Raw genomic sequence first — 15881 nt, forward strand, 5'->3', positions numbered from 1 at the left:
ATAAATACTTATCAAATGGAATTGAACCTTGAAGATTCATTTTAAGATACCGATATACTCTCAAATGCTAGTACTATGTAACTGGAGCTAAAAATTTGATGATGGGAGGATGAGGACTTTAATAGTTCAATTTAGTGCAGAAACCGTTCTTTTTAAAAATTCATTACTCAAAATTACCACCGACAGCTCAACTTAATGAAAAAGTAGTCCGAAATCAAAGATATGGCAACACAATTCCTCAGTTCACTGACTTAAACACACACATATTAAAAGCAGAGAGAAAAACCTCAGGGCTGGATAGCAAAGATTTTAAAAGCAGTATCTTAAGTTGGACTGCCTCGGTCCAATCTTGCCTCCACTACTTGTTACTGCGTAAACTTACAGAAGTTACATAAATTCTCTGTGCCTTAGTTTCATCATCTGCAAAATTAGGGTTATAATACAGTACCTCTCTCATGTATATGCTAAATAAAAGTATTTGCTCTTACTAATATTTTTTGTAATGTATATGGTTTACTTATAACTTACTTAAATGTTTAGAATGAAATTATCCACTGACTAAGGTCTCAAGTGCAATCAGCAGCAGGGTGATCTAATGCTGAAAATTTATCTGGCCTAGCAGCATCTCTGTTGCCAATTGGTATTCCATGTTATCCCTCTAAAAACAATATCAAAAGCCAAAAGTCCCAAAGCCTGCTGAAAAGAAGCAAATCCAGAACAGTACTTCCGTTTTGACTCAGCTATATGGAACACTGTTGGAGTTAGGGCTATAAAAATCTGGTAACAGTGTGAGTTTGAATTGACGGAAAGACTTAATGGATTGCTGAATCTTAACATCAATTAAGTAAGACCCAATAAGTATGTCCAAAGGAGTAATAAAATAATTCAGAAGGTCCTCATAAATATGTAACATTAAATATTTGCAATGTGTCAGTCAAGCAAACAGATAAGATCTATGTTTCAGAGAACAGGAACTCGCAAAGCATTTAAATGAACATGAGAAAAGCTTTAACTGAGGCACAAATTAAAACTGAGACAGCACACTGAATTTCTATGGTAGGAAGACTTCTCAGTGCCCAGATATCTCAGGAGACAAAGCAAGGGTAGGAAGAAACCAAGTAAAATAGAAACTGGAGATTAGTCAGTATCTTTCCCAAGATTAACCAAATACAAAAAAAAAAAAAAGAAGAAGAAAGGTAAATAAGATTTCGTACATGACAAGTAGGATCTGACTAACTGAGAAACCTCTCCACAAGGTTAAGCCGAGATTCCCTCTCTGAAATATTATTTTTTCATTAAGTCTATAAACTTGAAAGATTGGATGATAGAAGGGTCTAGTACTGCTCAAGCTTTTCTAATTATCCTGCTAATGGCCAGAAGAAAAATAAAATTAAGACCCTCATCCTTTGACAGATTAAACCACTTCAAACATTAAAAATTAATGCATTCAAATGCTTCAAAGAATAGGAATATGTTTAGTGATGACTGAATGTGAGTGTGGAGAAGCCAGACAAGGGTACGATAATTCACAATAGCTTGATCTAGGGCCATTCTGTCTATGATAACATAGGAGCAATAAAACTGAGACCTCAAGAAAACTCTTTCCAACCTCCCTACGAACATATAACATGCCCTACTGGAAAGAGAGAAATTAACTATTTTGTGTGTGTGTATGTGTGTGTACTATTCTCATAATGATTTCACTGTTGCCTACATTTTACTAAACTATAACAAATGAAGTTATATAAGTATCTTGGTCCTTAACCATGACAACCAGTTACAGCTACTAAACTCCCATTTCAAAAGAGCAGTAATTAATTAACACAGGACAAAAGTAGTATATGTTCTATAAAGGCATAGTGGATTTAAATTTTCCTCAAAGAAAGAGTTCCTTGAGAAAAACTGGCATTCTTCTATTCAAGGTAATATTGTTTTGAATAAAAACTCAAATTGTAAAAATGTGGCAATGAATCTAGTTATAACAAAACAGGCAGGTTCTCAGAATTGCTGTGTGGGTTGGGAGAAGAGAGGTGGCATTAAATCCATTAAACACCCTTAATAAGATGTATCTTTACTGATGATCTTGTGGGGGAATTTTTCTTCTATTCTTATTTTCACCAAAAAATATAAAATATTCTTTTACAGATTATGTTTCACTTTTATGCCTTTTTGGTAAAACTGGAGAAGAAAGAATGATGTGGTCAATCAATGAATAACTTCTACAGTCAGAGTATTAATAAAAACCTTCTTCCAGTTTGTCCTCAGATGAATGACTCATCAGCATACCCAGGAAAATAAACCAGCTAACAAAATCAGTGAGAGAAAAATCTATTAGTCCCCACATTACAGAGGAACAGAAGAAGAACTACTCAGAAACAAAGTACCTCATTTTACATTCTGACCACATTCATCCCCAAGCCCCCTTCCATTTTCTACAATCGTTATTTGGGATCTCCAATTCCAAGTCTGTTAAAATGGGTAATAAAAAGCCTGCTTTGCAACAGTACAACAGCAACAAGCACACCTAGCACCCAGATCTTGGTTGCTAATAATATCATTCTCCACAAAAAGGAACCAGGGGTGATTCAAGGTCTGGGGCAAGAAACATACAAGATGAGCCCAGAGCCTCTTGTAGTGCCAAAAAGTAGGAAAATGTTCAAAGATAAGAAAAAAACACAATGATCACAATGATGGGGCATGTCAAGGGATATGGGAGCCAACTTAAAGAGTTCTCAATGGCCATAACTAGACCAATTTGCACAATAAAATAAATAAAGTGTATTGGATCATAACCCAAAGTAGGAAAAAAAAAAATCCTTGAGTCCATGCTGATACAAATGAATGAATGAGGGAGAAGAGACAAATCCAACATGCAGAATAATTCCGAATAATTGATATAGATACACTATACCCAAGAAGATGGACCCTAACTCCCTACTTAAGCGTGGGCTGCACATAGTGGCTATATTTCAGAAGAATACAGTAAGGAAAAGAAAAAACAGTGATTTCACAGTGAAAGAAACACATGACCAATTCAGCCAGGTAACCAAGGTCAACATCAACAGTAGTAAGTCATGTTGACAGTATGTATCCTTAATAAACTATGATAAGAGTGGCAATTTACCTCTGTGGTCTACCTTTCAAAAACCTATAACCTCAGGCTAATTATGAGAAGGACATCAGCCAAATACCAATTGAGGAATATTCTACAAAATTCCTGACCAATACTTTTCTAAACTGTAAACGTCATCAAATACAAAGAAAGTCTGAGGAACTATCACAGCCAATAGGAGTGTAAAAAGACAGGACAACAAAATATAAGGTGGTATCCTGGATGCATCCTGGTACAGAAAAAGGATACTAGGTAAACACTAAGTAGCTCTGAATAAAGTATGCACCTTGGTTAATAACAAAGTGACAATTGTGGTTCATTCATCATAACAAATTATCATACTAATGTAAGCTGTTAATAACATCAGATGTTAATAAAAGGAGAAACAATGTTGGACGTATACAGGAACTCTGTATACTATCTGCACAATTTTTCTTTAAATCTAAAACTTCTAAAAAATAAAGTTTATTTTTTAAAAAAAGTCTGCCTCACCAGCCACACAAGGTTAATTTTTTTTTAAGTTTATGGAAGTACTTAGTTTGTTCACAGACTACAAAAGCTACAAATTATGTGTAAAAAAAGTATACACTTTCACATTTTAGAAAAGAAACAAAACATTTCATTTCATTCTGTGAGTTCTTAGAGATTTTAACACAAAAACAAGAAAAACTGAGAACATCTGTATCAGTGAGTGGCACATTCAGAGAGGATCACAAGAGAAAAAAGATTGCAGTAACCAGAAAACAAACATAGGTCTGTCCTTTTCTAAACTGGTGTTGACAGAGTTTGCTCAGCTACATTGTACCCCTTTAATAAGGAATGGTTAAGTATCAGTAACAGAAATTATCTCTATTTAGAAAACATTATTATGCTATTTTTTTAAACCAGCAACATTTTCATTTGATAATCTTACTACTGTATTCTATAAGGACAAAGAATATTTTGTGCTTTCCTTACTATACATCACTATATATTAATTTCAAATTTTACCTCTTTGCTTCCATTGATTCTCCTATAAATTATTCATTTTAACATTCATTGCTTTCTTTGGAAAGCATTACTGTAAAACCAAGAAATTAACATATATATTGGTTTTTAAAACCATACCAATATGAAGTCTAATTGTATATGATGCAATTGGACATATATTTACCTTCGCAGCATCTTCTTGGAAGCAGCCCTCCTCTATTCCGTGGGAATTCTGCTTCATCCATGTGTATGGGTAAGGATGTTCCTTCCCTTCTACTCCCGAAGTGGACATATGACCCAGGTCTAATCCATCTGAGTATCCTCCCCAGTCACCTTGATTGGTTTAGACAATGATGACCGGGCCAACCGTTGTCTTTCCAAAAAATATGCCAAAATTATCAAGAAAAGTGCTTGCTCTTTCTCTGAGATCAGAAGATGTCTTTATGATAGAAATTTTAGGCTGAGGCTACTGGCAGCCATACTTCTGCTACATTTTGATAGCCTATCTGGGAGTAAAGCCAAGCGGAGCAACAAAGCTGAAAAGTGACAGAGGAATAGAGAACTAATCACAGTATTTAAACTGTTACATGAGGCAGGTCTTGAAACCAGCTTCACTTGCTGGATGTCCCACTTCCACTAAGCAATGAATTCCCTTTTCTAATTAGGCAAGTTTGAGCTGATGTATCAGTTAGGGGTTAGGTTCAGCAGCAAGTATCAGAAAACTCAACTCAACAATGACTTAGACCTGACTGAAGTTTGTATTTCTTCAATCAGGAGCACAAATCCAAACAGTCAAGATGGGTATGGAAGCTCTGTTCCACCAAGTCTCATAGAACCCATGTACATTCCAGCTCACAGCTTCACCATCCCTAGAGTATGACCTCATCCTAACGGTTCAATTTCGCAGTTATACCTCCAGCCATCACTTCCACATTCCACATAAAAAAACTGAAAACAGGATAAATAAGTGAGGCAAAAGGAATACACCAGGTGAGTTTAAAGGTGGGTTGCTAGAAGCTGCGACATTATACATCCACTGACATCCCACTGGCTAGAGCTTACCACAACGAGATGCCAAGAATTGTAACCTTTATTCTGAGCAGCCACATACACAGGTAAAAATTCTATTATCGTGGAAGAAGGAAGGCACAGCTACTATGGCATAACCAGCCTCTGCCACAGCTGGGTTTCTATAATTTCTAACCAAAACAGTGAATAAAAATCACATTCTATATAATAGATGTTTTTTCAATGATTCTATTATAGTTTAAAAATAAGATAAAAACCATTAAAGCATAAATCATTATATTATTTATGTTTTAGGAATCTCACAAAACAATGACATGTACTTAGGTTGGTTGTTGTTCTTGGCTATTGCTAGCTATCATCCAGTGGGCTCCCAACTTCTGGCCACCCCACACACAACGGAACAAAATGCTTCCTGTTCCTGTGCCATGCCCATGATAGGTTGCAGATACGACCATTGTGATTCACAGGATTTTCATTGGCTGATTTTTGGAAGGAGATCACTAGATTCTTCTTTTTATTCCACCCTTGTGTGGAAGAAACCTGTTTGGCATCATAGCAACTGGCAAGTGTCCACTGACATACAGGTGGCTGCATGTGAGGTTCACTGACTGGGAACTGAACCCAGGTCTCCCACACAGAATGCTAGAATTCTACCACTGAACCACCACTACCCTCGTGTACTTAGGTATAAGTCAAAAATATTAATATATAACTTCACATTTTATAACTGAGAACTTTATCATTAAGGTCCAAAGTTGCAAACATAAGGACATAAAATTCAATAAGGAATTAAAATCTAGACTGTATAAGGGTTTCTATAAATCAATCAGAAAAAGACAAAAAAAAACCCAGTGGAAAAATCTGGCAAAACGTGTGAATAAATAATTGACAGAATGAGAAACCCAAAAGGCCAATAAGGTTATGCCTTTTGGGTAATGATAGCAGACTGATTACAAACATCAACTTTTCCTATCTCCCCAGTTTTAATAAAATAGCAATAGATTTTTTTTTTGTTAGTCATAAACCTGTAAGGACAAATTAAATGTGAAATGAGTCAATAAGAGCAAAAAAAATTTTTTCTTTGAAAAGAGAAAACGCAGACAGAAAAAAGATAAATTATTTAGTCAACCCTAGAAAGCTGAATGATGCTAAGACAATCGTTAAGAAAAACTGAGAAGCAACCTGACTTACCAACAAAACCTCCCAGGCCCTGGGAAACCATCAGCTCCATATGATTCCAGAAATAAGGGTGAAAGCTTAGTTAAAGTGATGAAGATTGATTGAAAATCATTTAAGAATTAACCAGATCTCCTGATACCTTGTCCTACTGAACACAGCTAGATGAGTTCCCTAGGAGATGGAAAGTTTACCCTATCCCCAGATAAAACATGGGACCTGGACTGAGCAGGCAAGGGCACAGTGATACCAAAAAAAAAAAAAAAAAATACAGAAAAAACAGTGATTTGGGAAACTGTGTTGAGACACCAGTTTTCTTCAGGTTGCAAGAATCTGGAAGGTCTTTCTATGGAAAACCTGATTATCGTAAGAATAAAGCCTAAGGATACTTCCTACCATCAGGGGTTTCCCAAGGTCAGCCAGATGACCCCACAATGAAGCCAACCAACCAGCTCAGAGCTTCCACGAAGCTGTTTAGTGCCCAAACTCAAGACAAGCAGCTATCTGAGAAACACCTTAGAGCGAAGGATAGAGATCAAGTGGAACTTGAAGCAACAGAGAGATGAAAGGAGAAGAAAACCAAAACAACTGACATCCTCAAAGAGATAAGGGAGGTTGCATTCACAAAGCAAGAGGATACCTTTAAAAAGGAGTATATGTTGAGAACTAAAAAATAAAAAGTTTTTAGAAATTAAGAGTATGATAGTAAAACAACAATAACGACAATCTTTCAGAAAGTAGAATAAAAGAAAGAAAATAGCAGCAAAATAATAATTGGAAATCTAGCCTAGAATATCCAACATAACCAAATGGGGACCCCATGCTCCCCAAACTCATTCTCTGAACTCAGGAACTGAACAGATAGCTGAAAAAAAATTCTGAGGTAGTACACTTGGGAGGAAACCAATCAAAAAACCAAACCTGTTGCCATCAAGTCGATTCCGACTCATAGCAACCCTGTATGACAGAGTAGAACTGCCCCATAGGGTTTCCAAGGAGAGGTTAGTGGATTCGAACTTCTGACCTTTTGGCTGGCAGCGGAGCTCTTAACCACTGCGTCACCAGGACTCCTGGGAGGAAACAGTAACCCTCGTATCCTCTGACATATCCCTATCTGACTACTTGTTATCTGTACTCAGCAAGCAAATCAGCTTGGATAACGAGATTTCTGTCTTGGAAGAAAATTGCCCTGAAAGGAAGGATTTACATTTGCTGAATGGTAGAGCCCACTGAGTACTCTGCAAAACTGGATGAAAACAAACCCCACAAAGGCACATCATTGAGAAATTCAGAACACTTGGAACAGGAAGAGACACTCCAACAAGCTTTCAGAGACAGAAAAAAAGACAGTAGGGGAGAGAATATTAGCAAAAGGGTTAGGAATCATAAAGGCATCCAAACTGAAGTCAGAGTGGAGAAATGCCTTCAAAATCCCAAAGGAAAATCACTTCCAATCTTGAATTCTAGAATCAGCTCTACTATTAAAAAGTAAAGGTATTTTTAAACAAGCTAGATATCAAAAAATTTACCTCCCATTTAACCTTCTCAGCAATCTACTGGTAGATATGCTTCTGCAGAGAAGGGATTAAACAAAGAAGGAGGAAACAATGAGATGGGGGAGGCAAGGCAAGGAAGGGGATGGTTATGGAAGCCCCAGGAAGAGAGCTGTGAGGCACAGCAGGGCTGAAGGCCCCCAGAGGGTAGGAGTGACAGAGCAGTTCAGGAATCTGGATGTACTGAGAGTGGAATAAAGACAACTCTGACAACCTAGGAGGAGCCCTGGTTGCATAGCGGTTAGACACTCACCCGCTAACTAAAAGGTCTGCAGTTCAAGCCCACCCCGCCGCTCCTTAGGAGAAAAATGTGTGGCAGTCTGCATCCATAAAGATTAAAACCAAAAACCAAACCCGTTGCCATCAAGTCAATTCCGACTCATAGTGACCCTATAGGACAGAGTAGAACTGCCTCATAGAGTTTCCACGGAGCACCTGGTAGATTCCAACTGCTGACCTTTTGGTTAGCAGCCATAGCACTCAACCACTATGCCACCAAGGTTTCCAAGGCATCCTTGGAAACCCTATGGAGCACTCCTACTCTGTCCTATAGTGTCTCTATGAGTCGAAATGGACTAGTTGGCAAAGGGTTTGGTTTGGGGACTTTTTTTTTTTGAAAGCCTAGGATTGAAACAGTGATAAGAACTTTGAAAACTAAGCAAACAAACACAATATTGGACAACAAAATTTACAGGAAAGGAAAGTAATGCTTGTATACTATGTGGCTCAACTATGAGTAGCATATCTGGGGGTGTGTAATTATGCAAAAATTTAAATACTTAATACTGATTTAAACAAAGTTATAACATAATTATATTGGAGGGATAAGTAAGTTATGTATTTGTTCGGCAGCATGGCATTGAAGAGAACTTAGTCCTCATATTACATATTGGGAAAGTAGGTAAGGGCTAAAACTAAAGGAAATAAAACAAGAAAGAAAGAAAAGAAAAATAAAGTATACAAGTTATTCAGGGATACCTAAGTTTTAAAAATCAAAAGAATTAGCCAAAACAGTAGTGTTATGGATTGAACTGTGTCTGCCAAAAATATGTGTTGTAAATCCTAACCCCTATCCCTGTGGAGGAGCGCTGGTGGGGCAGTGATTAAGAGCTCAGCTGCTAATCAAAAGGCTGGCAGTTCAAATCCACCAGCCACTCCTTGGAAACCCTGTGGGGCAGTTCTACTCTGTCCTGTAGGGTTGCTGAGTCGGAATGGAAGCCATGGCAATGGGTTTTTATACCTGTGGATGCAATCCCATTTGGGAATAGAGCTCTCTTTAGGTTAATGAGGCATTATCAGTGTAGGGTGTGTCCTAAACCTAACACTTTTGAATATAAAAGAGCAGATTAGGCACAGAAGAAACCAAGCAGGAATGGGGAAAGAGCTATCCAAGGAGTACTGAGAAGGAAGAATTTCCCACCAGAGCAGACAGAGAGAGACGGCCCCTAGAGCTATGTCCTGAATTCAGGCTTCTTGCCTCCTAAACTGTGAGAAAATGCATTTTGTTCATTAAAGCCAGCCACTTATGGTATTCCTACTACAGCAGTACTAAGATACTAAGACAAGTAGACAGTAGTTTCTCAGAGGATAGAAAAACCAGGGCAAGAGAAAAGCAAAGAACTTCCACTTTTTCTTAACAAGCTTTGTTGGAGAATTTGACTCACAAAACTCTGATAAAAAAAAAAAATTAATACTAAAAATGAGGAGGATTACTGACAGGGGGAGGGGCATTCCACATGGCATAAAGCATAGTGAAGAGACAGGGTGTCTCAGGAGCCCAGGGGAGCTGTGGAGGCCAAAACTAACACTACAACGGTGATTTAGGAAGTAATATTGGAGTCATTATTCCTCGTCCTTGAGCGTAGAGAATGTGACCGAGCTGGATCTGGGTTCACGAGGACTCACGAGGATACATCAACTGGGCCCTGAGGTATAAAGACAATAGCTAAGAAAATCCTGGAAAATATCTTTTAGGGAACTTTTCACATAAAGCCAATCAAACAGAACACATAAGACTTGCCACTCATCTTTTTCTATTAGCATTTAGTGAATAAAAAATTTGTGGACCAAGGAAGACCCTCCTGGACCTGGACCCATGATTGTTAAGAAAGACAATTCAAAATGTAGGATCACAGTTTCTAGCCAATCTGTGAAAAGGTGAAGCTTTCAATGTTGTTGCCCATTTGTAATGTTTATACTGATGACTGTAACTTTCCTTAGACGCCAGCAGGCTTGCTGTGGTAGCATGCTTGTCCATTTCCCACTTCTGTGGAAACCCTGGGGGCGTAGTGGTTAAGTGCTATGGCTGATAACCAAAGGGTCGCAGTTCCAGTCCGGCAGGTGCTCCTTGGAAACTCTATGGGGCAGTTCTACTCTGTCCTATCGGGTCGCCATGAGTCGGAATCAGCTCGACGGCACTGGGCTTGGTTTGGTTTTGGTTTGGTCTGTTCTGTAATATCCTTAGACTCAGGCACTCATGGCTCTGGCAATATGCTTGTCCACCTCTCAACTTTTGTCTTTTTGAATATATGCCGAATAAAACTTTCTTTTTGCTTTACTATACTTTGTGATGTTTTTACCCTACAACGAACATGAGACGAAACACACAGTACATGCAATAAGTTCATTTTATACCACAATGTGAAACCATTGGAAATCTTGAGCAGGGGACCCAGGTGCCTCAGTTTTATGAGAATTAATCTGGCAGCACAGAAAACTAACAGACTGAAAAGCATGAGGTAGAGATGAGCGGCACAGGCTCCAGTTAGAATGATATTTCAAAAGATCTGGTATTAGTGAGTCAGGATCTGAATTCCCGCAGCAGCAAATGATATGAAAATGAGAGGGAGAGAGAGGTTAAAACTCACTAAAAATCAAGGAAATACACATCAAAATAACAATATATTACTTTATACCAATAAGAATGAAGAAAATTAGAAAGAAGAATAGCACTAAGTTTTAGTGGTGATTTGGAAAAACTGATGCACAGCTAGAGGGTGTTTAAACTAGTACAGCCATTCTGGAAAGAAAATGTGACAGTAAGTAGTGAAATCATGTATGCCTAGATGATCAGGCAATTCCACTCTTATTAAGAAGACACATTTGAAAATGTTTAAGGAAACACTGTAGTTATGGAACTTGAAGGCATTCAAGGTGTCCTCTAGGGAACGGAAAGTAAAATATGTAGGTGAATACTATAGGATACTAGGTAGTAGTGAGAACAGAAACACAGATTTAACTTAAAAACATAGTGTTGGGTGAAAACTGTAAGCAAAAGAAGTTTTACAGCATGCAGCCATTTACGAAAATTAAAAGCACACACAAACACCGCCACTAACTCTGCAAGGATTCACACACATTTACAGACATTAATTAGGCACATTGGAAAGTGTGCTTGGTTGATGGCGAGGGATAGGGCATGATGATGGGGGTTGAAAATATAGCAAGGGAAAATGAGTAAAAGAGAAGAGGGGCCTTCCTGGGACCAATGAACCGGGAATACAAAGGACTCAACTGTCTACGTCAGAGGATCAAAAACACCACCATCACCCACCACCACCCCACTCCCCAAAAGGAGAAATACTGATGTCGGATGGAGTAGGGAAAAAAAAAAAAAAAAAAAGGATGTGGAATCGGAAGACATGGATTTCAAAAGCCGGGTTCCAAAACCTTGAATTTTTATGACTTAAGTTATTTTATATTTCTATGCCTCGGTTTCCTCCTGTGGTTAAAAAAAAAAAAAAAGATACAAATAACTTCTTAGCGTGATTGTGAAGATTAAACAACAAAATACGCTATAAATGCCAGGTTTTGTTTTCAATTAAACCCAAAAATTGAAGAAAAAAAAAATGGCCTAAATGTAAAGTGTCCCTTTTGGCATAGAAATGTAGCGCACATCGCGTGCATTCCTCTAGGATAACTGTGTCAACAGGCAGGAATTCTCAAGGTTTGCCCATTAGGTAATTCTGACAATTACATTTTTTAATCAATTACTTTCAACTTTTCTTTTTTTATATTTTCTACTAGTTCCATTCTAGAGAACACTGTGAAAAGTAAGTTTCTTGATATTCTACAGAAAGGAATAACACCGAGTCCATTTATCAAAGCTGAGAACCAAGTTAATAGGCAAGGAAGTAGGTTATCTACCCTACCCAACATCACCCTATAGTCTTGGCCAGATCACATCACACAGGATTAAAAGGGAGAATTCTTTCCTAAAGCCAGCTGGCCATTTCACTTTCTTAAGCTTTAAAATCACGGAAGCAACCCTTGGACACCACAGCCACCTCTCGACATCTGCCCTTTTCTCCCACTACCCACAACTGGGACAAAGAGTTGGAAAACAATTGACCTTCTCTTCCCTATTCATTTTTGCCTCATAAACTTCCAAAATGCTTTATACTCCTTTGCTTCTAGGCCGTTCCTCAACTTTTTTGCCAATCAATAGCCTTACTTTTCTTCTAAAACCTTTGGAGTCTACCCTGGCTGCATTATACCTTATATCCATTATAGCCATACCAGCATTCATTAAGAATTTACATATTAATGTACACATAAACAGCAGAAAGCCATTCTATTAATCAGGAAGTCTAATATCTAGTGCCCCCCCCCCCACAGTTAGGCCAAATATTTATAACAAGCATCTTTAGATCCTTGCTATAATAAATTACCTAAAATAATCAAGGATGAACTGTGTCAAAGTATACTTAATATACTACATAAGTTAATTCTATTGAATATCTTTCGGAGAAAAATTTCATTTGCTATTTATGGTGAAAAACTGACTCTATTCTTAACATTATTTATACTTTATGAACATTTCTTGTTATCACAATGGCAAAAATTAGAAATTTTTGGCAGTAGTGGGTGTCTGTTTTCTTTGTCTTTATTACTACGGCAATTACTACCACTACCATTATCACAACTACTACTATCACTAACACAATCACTACTACAGAAGCCCTGGTGGTACAGTGGTTGAGCATTTGTCTATTAACCAAAAGGTCAGCAGTTCAAATCCACCAGCTACTCCTTGGAAACCGCATGGGGCAGTTCTACTCTGTCCTACGAGTCACAATTGACTTGACAGCAATGAGTTTCATATATATGTATGTGTGTGTGTGTGTGTGTGTGTGTGTGTGTGTGTGTGTATTTATATAAAAGAAAATCCACCCCTGATTTAAAAGATGAACAATCAACAGGCTATTAAAAAAGCCAGGACAATTCTTAAGAAGAAATCAAAACAACTGGCTTCATAGAAGTCATTTAAATTTCCAGACCCTTTGGCCAAAAATAATTTATACATGATATAGAAAATAAAAAAATCCGTAAGGGGAACAAAGGAAAATGAAGAAGACCAAAGACACAAGGGAAAGATTAGTCCAAAGGATAATGGACCACAACTACCATAGCCTCCACCAGACAACGGTGCCCAGTTACCACCACTGACTGCTCTGGCAGGGATCACAATATTCAAATTCACAAAAATAAAGAAAGAAAGAAAATCAGGCTTGCTGGTCTGACAGAGACCGGAGAAACCCTGAGAATATGGCCCCCAGACACCCTTTTAACTCTGTACTAAAGTCATTCCTGAGGGTTCGCCCTTTAGCCAAAGAGCCCTGGTGGTACACTGGTTAAGAGTTTGACTGCTAAATCGAAAGGTCACCAGTTTGAATTCACCAGCTTCTCCTTGGCAACTATAGAGTAGTTCTACTCTGTCCTATTCAGTCACTATGAGTCGGAATCAACTTGATGGCAATGGGTTTGGTTTGGGTTTTTTTTATAGAACCAACAAAAAACACAGGTGAAAAACGTGCTTTGTAGTTCAATTTATGCATAAAAGACTAATGGGCACATAGCTGAAAAACAAAGACAAGAAGGCAGAAAGGGACAGGAAAACTAAACAAATGGAAACAGGGAACCTGGGGTGGAGACGGGGAGAGTGCTGACACATCACGGGGTTGGTAACAAATGTCACAAAACAATTCGTATATAAACTGTTTAATTAGAAACTAATTTGCTCTGTAACCTTTCACATAAAGTACAATGAAAAAAATAGCTTTAAATTGCATAAGTTGTTTCTGAACAAAAGAATTCATTAAAATTATGTTTTGTTAAAAAGAAAAAAAAAAGCCATAAGGGCACTATAGTTCAGAGCTAGAGTTTTTAATCAGCAACAAAAGCCAGAGAGAGTGTTAGCTCACCAAGCCTTGCACAGTTCCCTAAACCAGAAAACCAAACCTGCTGCCATGGAGTCAATTCTGACTCATGGCAACCCCATGTGTTACCGAGTAAAACTGTTCCATTGGGTTTTCTTGGCTGTAATCTTTACAGAAGCAGGTCACCAGACCTTTCTTCCACGATGCCACTAGGGGTTTGAAGCACCAACCTTTAGGTCAATAGTTCAGCACAAACCATTTACACCATCCAGGGGCCTAACCTCATCAGTTCCCTATTAGCTGGTTAAACCCTGGACCCGATATTGGTAGGAGAGGCTGGCAAGGAAGGCCAGGGAAGTGGATACTGGGTTTTGAATGAGAAAACTCATTGCAATTTGAGAATTAGCAAGTTCAAATGACTCATTTTCCAGATGAAAAAAACAACTCAGACTTACCCAGGAGCACACAGCGAATGAAAGACAGCTTCAAGGTCACACATTAAGGATCCCTGCCAATGCCATTCTCACCACTATATTGCCTTTGCCGTTCATACAATTATTTGGTGTACATAATAATTTTCCAAAATAAAAAAAGAATGAGTAAGTCTATGATCTAATTAAGAAAAATGACTACTGACCTTAAATATCTTCAGTGCACATCTATCCTAATTTAACATTAGCAAAGATTTAACATTGAAGAAAATGTTAAAAATTCCATTTTTACACTGTACTTTATATTTTATATTTACATATAACATTTATTCTAAAACATCACAGTGGAGTATCAAGATATCACTATGAAGAAAGCAGGGAAAAATTATAATAATTAGCATCTATGGGCAGAGAAATTAAGATAAAGAGAAGTTACATGTCTGGCTCAGGAGCATCTCGTAGGATGTGCCATAGAGAATAAAACTTACTGAAGTCCCAAAATACCAGCCATTGACAGCATTATCTCTTTTTGTCCAATCTTTTTCCTTCATCCCCAAAGTCTTGAAGAAATCCAGCTAAGTGTTAGGTAAATACAATATTTTATACAATGGGGATGTGGAAAATTAAATGCAATATTTTATATAACTAGGATGTAGAAAAACTGTGTTAAAAAACACTATCACGAGAAAGCTAACTTGACATTTTAACAAGTCAGCTTCTGCCCCTTCCTCTCTCACACACAATGCCTTGGAGTACTGGCATCAAGTAAGTTGAAAATTTAGGCTTCTATAAAGATGCCCTGGTGGTGCAGTGGTTAAAGTGCTTGGTTGCCAACCAAAAGGTTGATGGTTCAAACCCACCAGCCACTCCATGGGAGAAAGATGTCGCAGTCTGCTTCCATAAAGATTTCAGCCTTGGAAACCCTATGAACCACTTCTACTTTGTTCCATAGGATCGCTGTGAGTCGGAATCTATGACAGCAGTGGGCTTGTTTTTTTTTTTTTATTTGTTTTATTCTTTTTTTCCTAAAATCCATTCCATTCACTTACAAGCCTTTTCAACAGCAAAACCCTGACTGTAGAGCAATTTATTAGCAGTGAAAAAAAAATGATGCTTGTGCTTATGGGCCTTAATAACAAATCAATATCAAGCATTTACTTTGCCATCAGAGTATCTGAGGTTACTTGTAAATTATATTTTCTTGGTTCTTTATATGGCGCAAGAGAAAGCAGCAAAGCTTGCCCCAGTAGGACTGGTCTCTAAATCACTGTGCACATATGACGCTCATCACCACCCACCCAATAGTATGGAAACACATTGTAGGCACAATCAACACCCTTTCGCCTATTTTCCACAGTGTTATCACATCACCAGCTTTTGGTATTAGCATCCACCAGCAGAACTCACCATAACTCAGATCACAATATAGTCAAGATGAGTCTACAGATGATTT

General features: G+C 37.9%; 1 protein-coding gene across 4 annotated transcripts in view; it reads right to left on the bottom strand.

Moving 5' to 3' along the window:
* Positions 1-15881, bottom strand: part of KLF12 (KLF transcription factor 12) — a 493194-nt gene that overhangs the window by 388360 nt on the left and 88953 nt on the right. The window contains exons 1-2 of one of the 4 annotated variants that reach the window (XM_049853074.1): positions 9557-10703; positions 4266-5029 (exon numbers count right to left, since the gene is read on the bottom strand). The exons of 2 other annotated variants lie outside the window; for them this stretch is intronic. The gene's annotated coding sequence lies outside the window, so the exon portion shown is untranslated. Of the gene's footprint in view, positions 1-4265; positions 10704-15881 lie in introns of those variants that run through there. One more of the 4 variants, XM_049853073.1, reaches the window with a different exon arrangement.

Source organism: Elephas maximus, chromosome 14 (assembly GCF_024166365.1).
Source record: "Elephas maximus indicus isolate mEleMax1 chromosome 14, mEleMax1 primary haplotype, whole genome shotgun sequence".
In the NCBI taxonomy this organism is placed as follows: Eukaryota; Metazoa; Chordata; class Mammalia; order Proboscidea; family Elephantidae; genus Elephas; species Elephas maximus.